The following is a 14739-nucleotide window of genomic DNA, read 5'->3' as shown; positions in this document are numbered from 1 at the left end:
TCTTGTGCCCTTCAAAATAGAGTTTTGTGAGGTGTAACTGGTCTTCAGAGCGATGTTGACTCCTGAAGTTGATTATTCACATGTCTCTTAATTCTGTTTTGGTTTTGTTTTTTACTTGAAGTTGCCACTTGCCTGCCTGCTACAAACACAAGGTCAAGAGGCTTGGGGTCCCATTGAAACTATTTGTTAAAAATTGACTTCACATTTGTCGTATTCCCTAGGTACCGATGGCAATTCAGTTATTTCATCCTTGAGTTCCCTTCGTGCTCCTGGGTGAATACCATCTGGTCTTGGCAACTTGTTGAGTTTGTTTTGGCAACTTGTTCTATAACTTTAAAAATGGAATAAAACAAACAAACAAAAAAAACATCCCAGAAAAAAAAAACCACACAAAAAACAAACCTGAAAAGCAAAACACCACCCTCCCCCCAACCAAAAAAAAAGAAATTCACAAAACAAAACCCCCCAAACTGCACACATACAAAACCAAAGCCCAGATAAATCCCCCAGAAGACCTGCCCCCACACAGTTTTCTTTTGACATGGGAATCTTCCCAGCTTTTTGACGAATGAACAACAGTGCAAGAAACAGTGTCTTCTCTTTGTAGGTTTCTGCTCTTAAGTTATGATCAACTGACTCTTTGTAATCTTTGACAGATTTTCTGCTTCCTATGTACTTCAAATAGATTTATTACTGATACCTTTTATCAGTTGTGCCTCGAGGTATTTTTATCTGCTGCACTGTGTATGTAGGTTTTAATCTGCAGGAGTTCATGATCCTTTTCATTCAGCTCATCTGGACACACCTCTTCAGTTTTCTGAGGGCTGCCTCTGTTAATGTACCATGCAGCAATATTGGAATCCTTTTACTTACTCAAGGATTTATCAGTAGATGTTATTTATTGGCCCCATGCTTTCAATGTGGTGTCTTTACACATGTTTGAGTGTACGTGTGTAATTATTTTAGCTATATTTTGTCTTTTACAATTTTTTTCTTTATTTTGACAAAGAATACTGGCTTTCTTTGCAAGTAGTTTTCCTGCTGTGAGGAAGGGGTTTTGTTGGATGTTGTGGGTTTTGGGGGGGGGGGGTTTGTGGATTTTTTTTTTTGTTGTTGTTGTTTGGTTGGTTTGTTTGGGGTTTTGGGGTTTTTTTTTGCTCTGAGTGATCAGATCAAAGATTCCTTGCTTTTTTAACCTGAAACTTGTTCTAGGTATCAGCAGGAGTTATTTTCTCATTTAAGTCCTTTGTGCACTTGTGAAACACAGAAAAACAAACCCTATATATATACATATATATACACACACATGTATTTTGTATTTTATGTGTATATAAAATATGCATACATATGAATAAAAGGGAGTTTGTTCTGAGTCAGCAGCAACATATAGGATGAATTGGCTAATTCTTGTCCATTTTTATGTCTTGCAGTAATTGAGTTCCTAATGAGCTTGTTCCATAACCTTTAGATGTTTTTCTCTAAGTCTCTCATGGTATGGCAGTGACTTCAACGAGCAGTTCAGATAGCTCATAGTTGCTAAGCACCAAGCAGGCCTTCAGTGAAAAGGAAAAGATAAGTGCATGAATTTTAAAATTCACAAGAAATTATTTTAATCCCTAACTGCATCATTTGCTCTGAAGTTATTAGATTTTTGTCATTCTAAAACAGGCAATTAGGGAGAGTAGTGGTCTAACCTCAGCTTTGCTTCCTCTGGTTGTATATGGCATGTCTTGGAGCATATCTTTAGGGGGATCTTAACATAAAGCTAAGGCTACTCAGGCTTCCTGCTTATAAATCCACAATTTTATCAGTTACTAAGAAACACAGGCAATATTATCTGCTGGTAGCAGCTCTCTGCATGTGGGCATCTTGAAATATTGCCATCTATTTGAACCAGAACAGTCCTGTGCAGTTACATCTTTAAGGCTGATTAAAACACCAGAAGAGTCTCATCAGAGTTCGAAATGCAATTATTAAAAGTAATTTAAAAACCCTTGTTGTACATCTGCTTTTCTAATGCTACAGGTCCATCTGATTTGTCGGCAAATTCTTGTGTACTACACATATATCCTTGTCTTCCTGTGAAAGATGAGAAAAGTGCCTAGTAACAAGATGAGTAAAGGAAGACATGTTGTTATCTTCCTAGTGATGACGGGTTTCACATTTAATGCTTTATCCTACTGGCCCATTAGCAGCAAGTTTTGTGCCCTGTCTGTACTCTGAAAGTGGTCAGAATGTGTCACAAAACAAGTACCAAAAGGTTCATTTGCCAAAACCAACTTTTTCTTTTTCTTATTCTTTTCATTCCCCCCCCCCCCCCCCCAGATTCTGTTGAAATGCTTAACGTCAGAAAGGTCAGAACATAATTTAGCTGCAGTAAGGTTGAGGCATTTTTATTCAGCAAGTTCTTCTCTTACACTAAAATAGAATACCTAGCATTGAGTATTTGAACCAGCTTTTAGTCCTGTGTTGTGCCGTGAATAGCAGGCAGGGTGTCATGCAGAGGACACCCGCTGCAGGCACCCCTCAAAGAGCAGTGCCAAGCAGTGCCAAACCAAAGCAAATATGCCTGAGTCCCTTCAGCTACTGCTGTCATCTAAGAAGAGGGAGTATGATTGTTCCCTGTAAATAAGTCTTGACACAATATGACCAGCACTTCCATGTATGTACACTGTATTATATAATACAGTGTGTAGGCATTCATAGAAAACTTTGCAATCACTGTCTTATTTTCTTCTCCTTGATCAGATGTTGATTCATAAGGACTTTCTGATCTCTTTCAGTGGTGGTAGAATTCAAACCTAAAATTTCTTCTGGGCCCTAATTCTAATACCACATTAATGCTGCTGCAAGTAATAGTTTATTTTTCAGTGAGATTGCTTAATTTTGTGTTACATGCCTTAATGTCTTGCAGCTGTTGATAGACCAGTGAGAAACTGCTATGGTATTTTCAGCTATTTGAATGGGACTTTTAGTGAAGTTAAATTTCCTTATTTATGACATGCATTGCATATGGTGAAAGAGCATTTATTCTGCCTGAACTTTGTGCTGTTAAACTAGTTTAGGCAAGTTGGTTTGGACATCTGTAGTTGATGGAGAAAGTACTTCCAATGCTTCTTCCCAGGCACTGGAGTTGCCTCTATTTGGATGTGACAGATGTGGAGCAGGTTTTTCTTTGTCTGTGTGTCCAGTTCATTAATGGCTTTAAGGTGGGTGGGTAAAATCAGGGGTGCAGTTGCAGGATTAGGACTTCAGCAATTCTCTGGTAGGATTAATCTATACAGGTAGGTTGAGAGACTTCTACTTTGGTTTACTAGCTAAGGCATGCTGTTTGCTCAGGTGTGGAGTAATGTTATGCTATCTTTTACAAAATCAATGTTGCCCAGTGCTCTCAATGTATAATCCACAATAGAATTGCTTGCACGCTTCATCTTGTGTCAGCCTTATCAAAAAGTTGTTATATACTGAATGGTAGTTGTATACTGAATATGTAAAGTCCACCCATGTTAATATGCCTGGCTTCTTCAGATGAATCGTTCCTGAGCTTTCCTGGTGTATGACCGCAACGTTTTTCTCTTCATAAAATGCTGAACTGCTCCTAGAAGAAGGTTCTGCTCTCAAAGAGAATGGCATTTCTAAGGTAGTAACTTCAGGCCTGAGTATGTATCTACTAGGATTACTAGAAAAAACTTCCCTCACTTGCAAAACAAGGGGACTGAAAGTGTGGAACATCATGGGAGACATCCCAAACCTTCTGCAAACTGAAACATCTCTTAAAATGTGGACTGGTGAGGTAAATGTATGGCTAGAGGCTGCCTCTTAGGAAAAGTGATCAAAGGCATTCTGTATCATTTTGAAGGCATTCTGGAAGTAAAACAAAATGCTCTTGAGGGAGTTGCACTCCTGATTCTCTCTGCCGTGCAAGCTTCCCATGACAACATGTATTGAATGACACTGCAATGTTAGTACCTAGAAGTTTGCTTCTACAATTACACTTTTGTCTCCCCTCCCTTCCTCAAGTTACTTAATGGTGTAATCATCACCTAAAAGTGTCATTAACCTTAAAATCCAGCAAATAAGCTTGGTGGTTCAGAAGGGAATAGGCAGAATATATATCTGCCTTGTCTCATATACCTGTTTATGCAGAAAGGTGAAAATCTTCTCAGGCTCTTTCCAGGATGGATTGCATTACTCACAGTGATTCCTGATTCCCCCTTGATGTGGCATGAATAGATCTTTTAGGAAGAGAAGATGAAGGAAGTCTTCCTTCTCCAGCAATGATAATCTAATGGCCTGTAGCACCTGCCAGCTCTGAGAATTATCACTCGCTGTGGCCTGAAGTTGTAATGGGAGTGAGGAGTCATCAGCAGAAAATACTGCTTTTGTGGTGTTTTTTTTTTTTTTTCCCTCCCCCTTTTTCAGTAATCCCAGCTATGGAATAAAGGGTTGTTTCCAAGTGGTTCTGTTGGGTAGGGGCTGGTATGTGCAACTGCATGGCCAGTGAGCTGAAAAACACATGCACACAAAAAAAACCCAGTGACACAGTGTCTGTAGTCTGCTGTATACAGCTATCTCAAAAGTGAGGCAAGTAAACTGGCAAGAAACCTCAAGAACAGAAAGGTGAGTGTAAAATGGAATGACTTAAATTAGTGTGCAGCAGATGTTATAATTTCATGCACAAGTACAGTCTGCAAAGCATGTCTAGCTAGTAGGATTATTTTTTTAAACAAGTCTTTCTTAATTGCAAAGAAGAAATTGCTGAGAAGTTATTTCTATTGATTTTCTGAAAGAGGCATTTTCAGACACAAGTAGTAATTATGAAACATAATTATACTTAATTCAATTTACATGGGAATTAAACTGTATTTTGGTTGAGACCCAAGTCACTCTTGTGAGATTATTAAGTAGGAGGAATGAGTCAGACCTGAAAAGAGTAGACTTTATGAACTGGCAATAAAATTCTAAATTATACTTTAAAAATTCAATTTTAAGTAAATAATTGGTGTCACGACAGTTGAGAAGACAGACAGAGGTTTTTAATAAAGACCTTTAATTTTCCATGCACTGCTTGTTATATTTGGTATGAATAAAATCTGGCTTATTTAGTCAACTTCACAAGTTAATTCCTGTCAAATTCAGGAGGTCTTGCTTGAAGAAGGTGAGTAAGATTGGGCTGGTCTGAATCCAGGTAAAGTATACAGCTAATTAAGTTCACAGAACACCCACCCACAAAGTAACTTTCACATCAGCATCTAAAAGCACATTGTATTTAATCAGCATTCTGGAGATACACAATTTGAGAGCAGTGCAGGGGGTGGGAAAAGATATGCTTTTAGTTTCAGGCTCCTTGATCACTCTAATGAAACAAGAAGCAGCCAATGTTCTGCATTTAGAGTTTAATGGAAACATTTCCAGCTTTAGAGTAGAAGAAACAAATCCCACATCAGCAGGGACGGGCCCCCCCCCAATCTCTTTCAAATTAGTAATTTAAATAGGATTTTTGTTGCTTCTGCCTTCAGTAACCTATTGAAGGAGCCTGGCATGTGAGTTTGTTTCCCACGTTTGCCTCTATGAGTGAATTGCTTGCCCTAGATTTAATACATAACACTGCTGCACTGAGAGTGGGGCTGATAGCTCCGGTAATGTGTTGCCATTGTTCTCTGTCACAGTGCAGCTGTACAGCCTGGAAAACTAATGTGGCAACACAGTGTAGCCTACAAGACAGGCGTGGCCTCTAAACACAGCCCCAAAAACATTTGCTCTTAGGCAACAAAATTGTACAGAGCATCCTTTTGCTCCCAGTCTCTTTGCTTATTAGGAAAATTGTTCTTGTAAATCTTCACCTTGTTTGAAGTCATAGCACTTTCTTTCATGCTTTGACCAGCTTGGAGTCCCTATTGAGTAACGCTTGCAGTCCTGGAAAACCCTGGCAGACCTGCTCTGTGACAATGGCAAGAGGACCTGAAAGCCTCTGAAAATAAATCTGTGCAGAGACAGACACAGGGGTTCTAGCTGTTACTGTGTAAAGTCATGATCTGGTGAAGTACATATCACTGATTTCAAACAACAGGCTGTATATTGCCTAAATGCAACAGCTTTCTTTCTTTGATTTTTGTGACTGAAAACTTTCACAAGTCTCCACAGCTGAGGTCTGGTACTCAGTCTGGGAGAGGTGGGGAACCCAAGAAAAAATAAATGGTTTTAAATATTCATGGGGAAAAAGGTTAAGGTGATGATCAAGGTAGATTTTGGTTTTTTTCCAGTAATGTTTTGAAGCTGCCTTATTTACAGTACTCTATTAATATTTACACAATAAAAAAGTCTGTGTGTTACATTCCTCACTTTTTAGGGAAAATGTAACTTTTTGTAGCATATTAAACTCCTAATTGTTCCTGTTTCAACTTCCTTTATTGTTGCAATACAAATATTACTAGTTATTACATATATAACTAATGTACTGTGTAAGAATAACTACTGAATCTCCTTGACTTTCACTTCTGGACAACAGGTAGTGCAAGCACTGTTATTTGTGGTGTTTATTACAGTATGTACTATTTAATGTCATTATAAAAAAGCAGCTTTTCAAATACATATTGCAAATGAATTAAAAAATTGAAACACCCATGTGTTATTGATACCAAAGAAAGGTGAAAAATGGGGACGAATTACATTTTAGTATGGAAGTCTACAAAGCTGCTTTTATAGCTCTTTTCCTGGATAGTTCAGTTTACACAGAGCCAGACTTCTTTCAGTTGGCAAGCACTCGCCTCTAATCAATTAACAAGAAGCAATGTTCTTCAGCTCTTCTCAGATTTGAGCCTTCTAGATCCTGTGTTCCAATACTAACAAGAATTTTCTTAATTGGGAGCAATCTGGGAGCTTGCTGGGATTAGCACTAGTACCATAAGTCCCCACATTGACTTGTTCTGCAGATTGTTTGCCTATCTGATAAATTGGACCTATCAGCAAGAAATGTGATAAAAATGTAGGAATCACTTTTAAACAGTTATGTCATGAATAAGGCAATCGGTAGTCTTAAAGGAATTTATATATACACACACACATCTATGTGCATACACATGCATGTGGTCCCACTATTCATTTCTATTGCCCTAGCAGTCAGAAGACCACTCAGGATTCCCAAAATATTCCACCAGGATTTGTTCCAAGTCGTCATGCTTCATTCTGATGAGACTTTTGGCACTTAAACTCAACAAAAAAGATGCTGTTAGGGTTGGAGACACCTTGAGCACTGACACATAAAGTCGAAAAACTTTCACATTTGGACCTCAGGTTCAACACAGCTTCAGACTGTATTTACCAGTGCAGAGATGAGTGCCTTTTCTATGCAAGGTGTCAGAGTTGTATTTCTATTCTCCTTCTCCTATGCATTGTGTCTTAACAAAATGCTATATGATAAAGTTTTCTCCAAAGCCTAGTTGAAGTTTTGAGTTGACCGTGTCTTGGCTAGTTAAGGGCAAGAGGTAGACAGCTGGTTAATTCCTGTCCCAGATGAAGATAATAGTCATTTTGCTATTGGCACTGAGAGGCAACATGTTTTCCTCCACTCAGTTTTCCCAAAGGAAGGGCTATCTGTGTAAGGGACAAAGTAGAGATGAGTGTTTTGAGAGATCCTGTCTACTAGTAAGAAGCAGTACAATCCGCCCCACAGTCAGTACTAATATCTGTGCTACTGAACAGGCTCAAATCATCTCTAGGGAGAAAGGGAGTCAAGAAGGGTTGAGGTTTGTGTGTTGTGGTTGGTTGTATGTGCTTTGGTTTTGTTTGTTTGGTTTGGTTTATTTTAGGGTTTCCCCTCAATTGTTTTATACAACAAATTTAATTCCTCTCTAATTTCACTTCAGTCTATACGTATTGACTCACTATGTCTGTGGTATCTCCATTTCTTTGGGGTTTTCTTAGGCCCATCACAGTTAGAATTAAAAAATGTAGGGCTTTCGTAGTCCTATATGACATAATAAGCTGAAGCAGTGATGGAACCAGATGATCTTAAGGTCCTTCCCAACCCCAACTAATCTATGATTCTATGATTGATCCACAACTTGTTTGCAAAGCCATATTAAACACACAATACTTCTGTTTTTTTGTATTTGTCAGAAACTTTCAGGTTTGACTTTTCAGTCCAAAAAGCAAAGGCAATTGGAAGAGTGTCAACTTCCCTCTAGTTCATTGTGCAACTGAAACAGACATTTAATTGCCCTACATAGTGTCTACTGATAGTAGAAATATTTTTGAAGAATAGATATGATCCTAAATGCCCTGTTCTTCCAGAGGGAATGTAATCCCTGGAATCAGACTGATGGAGAATGTATATACAGCAATGCATTTCCACACAAATATGTCTGGTTTCCTTTTCCAGAAGCCCAAGAGCAAAGTGAGGCCTCTTGAATTGGAGCCCCTGGAGTGCTATTTTCTCCTTTCTGTACTGCATGACACATGTTTTTGCCGAGGTGAGCAGCTCCAGAGAGGAGTCTTCAGCACAAGAGGGAGGGGAAACACCACTTCCAGGGGCCTCAGTTTTGAGCAGCAAGAGCCACCCAAGGAGCGTCAAGCCCTTGCCAGGCCTTGCCCAGGAGCCGGCAGCTCTGCTGACACGAGCAGTGACTCACTTCCATTCCATTTCATTCCCTGCACTCACAATGAGTTATATGATGAGACCATTTTTTACCTGAAATGCCAAGGGGTTTTCAGCACCAAAACCACAAAGACAAAAATCAGAAAGGTTACAGGTGGAAGCAGTATTTTATATATTTATAAAGTAATTTTATCTTATTTTAGTTTAGCTTTTAGCTTAGTTAATTAAATGAGCTGTGAGTGTGCCCCTCTAGGAGTTGGAATTGCAGCAGAGAACCTCCAGCAGCTTCAGTCAGTCTTCCCTTCTCTGCCCCTCCAAGTAATTCCACCAGTGCCTCAAGGAATTCCTCTTGGGTGCCTGCAGTCTGCAAGCTTCATCCTGGTGGCAAAACCAGGCACTCTGGCAGTGGGACAGGGGAGGACGCTGCCTTATACTGCCCCAGAGCATTGTGATGCTGCGTTGGTGGGTCCTGGCATTATGATACGGGGGTGATGGGGACCCCACAGCCCTGCCCACCGCAGCCCTGCTGTTGCCACCTCTTCTCCCAGCATGCCTGGGAGAAAGGCCTTTGGGGTTCTGGCCCTGAGGCAGCGTCTGTGCCCAGGAGGCCCAGGGGAATGTCCCTGCCCATGGAGGCCACAGACTGGGCATCATTGCGGGGTGTCCCTGTAAATTAATCCCTGTGTTCAGACTGCATCAATAAAGGCTTTTATATCACGTGCAGTCATTTGACTGTGGCAGTCTCAGAGGTGAAAGAAAGGGGGTTTGGTTCCCTCTGCATGAACTTTGCAGGAATGTAGAGAGCATACAGGATTTCTTCACCATTCCTTATCAATACACTTGATATCAAATATCAAGTAGAGTTTGCTACTACACTGCTTATGGTGAGGTCTTCTTGGAAAGTAGAAGAATTTAAGAAATCTCTTCTGCATTTGCTACACAGAGTGTTTACATATTTGCTTGTATTTGTTAATACTCATGTGTCTAGTTTGGGGCTTTACCTCTTGTATTACTACTCAAATGCAACTAATAGAGGCAATACTAGATGAACAATGCTATGATGATAATCATCACATTTATCACACCCCACTAAACTCCATTATTTATGAAGTTCTCTGCTCTGCATGCAGAAACCATAGTCTTTCTAAAACTGCATCTGTATTGGTACAAGGCCAGCTAAACAACTTGTCGTATATTCAAACAAGTCTTAGTATGTAACAAAGTTAGAGCTTCATGCAGCTATATAGCAAGTATTCAAAATAAGTGTCTGTATGCACGTTTAACTTTCTCCAGTATCAAAGAAACTTTTGCAGTAGTCATAAGCACATGCATGTTGTACTGCTATACCTCCTGATGGGGTGAGATCCGCAGCAGGATTTCAAACCTGCTTTGCCAAACGTAATTGTCATCTCACCTGCCATCTACTACTAAGGCATGATGGCAGTAAAGTCTCCAAGCATAGGATGGATAGCAGTGTCAGTTATGCAAGCCTAAATGGCTGGTGTAACTTCAGAGCTGCTGTATGTTCAGGACTTGCCTTCCCTCTTTGTGGTCTTTTTCTAATTCTGTAAACTACATTTCCTTGAAAGAGCTGGGTGCTAACGTGCTCCAGGCATAACATTTTGGAGGGGTTCTGGTGATAGTTTTTTTCAATTCTCACTGTAGTGAGGCACACAGAAATGAACTGTGTGCAAACACACAAGGTCTTGCTACCCTTGTATACTGCTTTTATCTTGGATTTTATGGTTTCTCTTTGAAAGGGGGTAGGGAGGAAGATAAGCAGGGCAGAAGATTTGCTATCTGTTTATAGACTTGCTACCAATTTTTTGTGTAATATAGTCATGTACTACCAAGGGACTTCTCCGTGTATCAGCAAACAAAACGCAATGAGTCTGCATCTGCTCAAGAACAGCAATCGGGGACAGGGGGTGGAAACCTATTTCTGAAAATAACTGTTTTATGTTTGAACTCACCCCAAAAGAGTTTGAATATTACTACTGTGTTACAACAACAATAACAATGCTGAGGACTATTGCAAGAAAAGCCCTTTTACCTGCTGTGCATATATAGTTCTCATGCATTAGAACTATTGTAAAGCACAGATTACCTGCAGTTAAACTACGGAATTTTTCAGCCCCCCACAAAGAGTGTGGAGGAGAAGAAAAGGCTGTTGCCACACTCCACTTGGAAAAGAAGTTTCAACTAATGTATATAATGCTAAAGATTCTGGCTAATATGCATGGCAAACTTGTTTCCTACAGACAACTACATAAAGGAATATTCTAAAATGAAACCAATATAAAAACCTTCACGAATACTGAGGTGGATAGGAACAGGCAGCCAGCTGAGAACACAGCAAGCTGCTAATGATATCCTTCAAATAAATGATTCATACGCCAAGCCTTTTGCCATAATCTCACTCATAAAGTTTAGGTCTCTGAAGGGAAAGAAAAAAACAAATTGTGTTTTGCATCACTTGGCATCTTAGTATAATCAAAGCCCCAGATCCAGGTGAGTGTGCTATTGAATTGTAAAGTATTCTTATCCCTTTCTTAAAAATGTCTTTTCACATGTATCAACTTTGCAGTCCTTGTTCTGCTGCTTGAGCTCTGTTGCCAAGCTACAGAGAAACTCTAAAGCTCAGTTCAAACAAAATGTGGTCATAAATGACAGTGACACCAGGATTTCTGTGAAACTCACAACAATAGGATTAGAAGTAAAGTCTGGATTTGATACGTGTTGCTGAGAGATAAGACTTTGAAAGTACTCAAGTCCCAAATGTGGTGTGGGGTCAGATATTTTCAAAGTCATGATACTGTGTGGACAGGAAGGTAGATACCAATTGGGATTTTCAGATGCATCTGAGAAGCCTGGCTTCCTAAAATGATCTTACTCACATCAACCATGGTGTGCTGTTCTGCATGTGTGTTGATGATAATGTCTGTGTCTCTGTAAGTAAAGAATACAACTTCCTCAGTTCTAGGTGAAAAGGAGCTGTTTCAGTGTGTTTTAGTTTTCACCATGCTGCATGAAATTTAAGCACAAATTTAATCTGTCTTGAATTCAAGTTTTTAACCTAATTCCGATCAGAAGTTTGACTGTGAGATGGCACAGTTCAGCTTTATTCTGCACTACCTTGTACAACTGGCAGTTGTACAGTTTGCACTACCTCATACAACTGTATGCCAGCCCATGAATCTGAAAGTGTTGGTTCTGAGACCCAATCTTAATATTAGTTGATGTGTTTAATGACAACTTAGCAAAGCATGTCTCACAAATGTATCTATTTAATGTGTTTACCTTGCAGAGGGTTAGAGACAGAAATTTTACACCATTCTTTATTCTTTTTGTCGATATTCAACTTGTCTTTTTTCCCTACTGCAGTTTTTCACTGACATCTCCTCATGCCACATGTAATGACCAGTGACTACTTCATAGTCACATGATCAGCAATAGTGCAAATGCCTTGCAAAATTTTGGTTTTTTTTTTCCCTAGGCTTGCAAGTTCTGGTGTGCGCAATTTTAAGTGTATAACCAATAAATGGAAGAAGGTTTGGGGAGGCCGACAGACCTTAGCAATGAAGTCACCATAGAGACTGACTATATTTTCTTTCCCTGTTTAAATTCGCACAAGCCATTCAAAATAGTAATGCAGTCATGCTCAAATCGGAAGGGGTTCAGATCCTAGATAAGTTATTTAGTGGTGGTCCCATAGCGGATTAAGTCCCATATGAATGCAACTTCATACCAATCCCCATGCTGCTTCTGTGTCCTTGAAAGCCTCAGCAGTGATGACCTGGGCTTCAGAGTCTTTCTGCTTCTGGAACTAAGCACTGCCTCCAAGACTAAACAGGAGAAACTCCCTCACTGAAAACAGAACTCTTGCTAATTACCCTCAACCTTTTCAGTTCTTTAAGTTCTTTAGCTTAAGGTTCTCAGTATCTTGCTGTAAGGCTGGTTCTTTTCCTATCATTTTAATAGACAGAAATACACGACACCAGCAACAGCCTGGCCCGGAAGACCTGAGCCCTTCCTTGGTATTAGGGGTGATACCAGCTCCACTACTGCAATGACAAAGCAGCAGTGAATGGTAGGCTGCTTTGCCACTCCGGCAGTCTGTCTGGAGAGCTGTACTCCTCTGATGCCCAGGTATGCGATGTCACACTTCCCACAAAGCCATCTCACAACAGATAAATCAGCTCTCGCCATGCCTTAGCAGCCTGTGATGTGCTCAGATCTGCTAAAGTTGCAGAACATGAACAGAGGATTTGTCTAACAGAAAGAGTTTGGTAATTAAATACCATGGTCATTATCTACATTATATAGCTCTTTTTTCTTTTTCTTTTTTTTTTTTTTTGATGCTTTTTATGAACCAGATTAACCTTTTCATTGATTGCTCAGTTCACAGACTCTATCTAGAATCTGTGGAGTACTTTGAAATCTGCAGTAATTCATGCGACATTCATCATAGGATGTCCCTGCAGCAGACAGAACTGGGGAACTTTGGTTCCTCTGCTGTGCTGGAAGTATGGAACATGTATTTGTCTGCTTGCCAAAGTTTCTCTCTTGTCCTCTCCAAAACTTGGAATATAGCCATGCTCAGGGCCAGATGTCCAAGTCTGCAGGCCTACTTTCAATTTCAACAGCAGTCAGTATCTCAGATTCATTAATAATTCAGGTTTTTCCTTTTCTTCAGAAATCAAGAACATTTCCTCACTAATCTTAAAAGGTGTTTTTGTCAATCTTATCCATTTTTACATATCCTGCTAGGTGGCAATACAGTGTCTGGTTGTGTTCTGAAGGTTTGTTATTCTATGTTTTTCACTTTCAGCACCCTTTTAATTATGTATTAAGCAATGTGATCATCCCTATAGAGTGTCTGGGGTTTTTTTCACCTCCTCCTTTGAGACAGAAATGTGTTTAGGAAGCTTCTTATTTTGGAAGGATGGGTCTTGTTCTGGTCTGAAATGAAGGAAAATGAGTGCTCTGTTCATCAGTGTTTTAAATGTCAGCCTCCTTACGTGCTGTTTCTCTGAGTGTATGGAAAAGGCCTGGCAGGAAAAAATCTGTCCTACTGTAAAGATGCCTGACCGTGGCAGTGTTACAGAAATGCTTTTCCTAATCACCAGAGAGGACAGTGACTATCTCGCACTTGGAAGCACGGTCTTTCTCCTCTCCTATCGTTTGTAGTTGATATCCATCCCTTAAAGCAGAAGTTTTTGCTGCCGTCCTGAATAAGCTTTCTATGTGGAATGACATTCTCTCATACAGTTTCTATTACTCTAGTCTACAAGGTCATCCATTTCTTCCAATACAATTGTCTAACCCTATTACATCTTTGTAATGCCTCCCAGCTTCACAGGGTCAGCAAACTTCACCAGCATGCTCCAAATAAGAACATTATGTAAGATGAGACCAAAAGTCCAGTTGCTGAGGAACAGCCTGCCTTGTTTCCGTCTAGGTTGACAGGCCCTTCCAAGCCACCCTCTTTAGCCTGTTTCTTGCAGCTTATAATACTCATAGTCATTCCCTATCTTCTCCAGTCTAATTAACAACTTCCTATATGTAGTAATTTAAATAATTTTCTGATATTAGATCAGCCAAATATTTCCCTGTGTGAATACTAATTATCTCACTGGAGAAAGAATTCAGTTTGATCTGATACTGGCAAATTCACCTTGTGTCTTGTCCCGTTTGCTATTATTTATTTCCTTCCACATCTATAATGATTCTTTGTTTTAAAATTCACTTTAGTTTTGGTAAAAGAAAAGCTAAATAAATTACTTCATTGCTGCCAGCATAATTTACGGAATTTATGTTAAATACTTTATGTTTCTGTTCTCCAGTTAGATAACACTGTTGACACCACTTCGCATGTAAATCTGGCATACTGCCTGTTGTTTTCCCCAAAACTCCAAGGAATGAATTGAGCTGTGCCTTCATTTCAAATACATCAGTTTCTGCAAGTATTTCACTTCTGCTTGACTTGTGGGTACTTCATGTCTATATATTGTGTGTCCCATTCTTGCTTTTTCATAATGCAAATCTGAACTAAATTATTGATGTTTTAGGACCATAGCTGAAATACCTTTACACTAAATGTCCCTCTGTGGCAGGGTGGACAGGCCTTGTAAGGAAGGGTT

This window comes from Neopsephotus bourkii, unplaced genomic scaffold (assembly GCF_033783945.1).
Source record: "Neopsephotus bourkii isolate Nb327-2 ecotype Australia unplaced genomic scaffold, CSIRO-AGI_Nbou_v1 NB_1767, whole genome shotgun sequence".
NCBI lineage: Eukaryota > Metazoa > Chordata > Aves > Psittaciformes > Psittacidae > Neopsephotus > Neopsephotus bourkii.
This window is presented reverse-complemented; position numbering follows the sequence as displayed.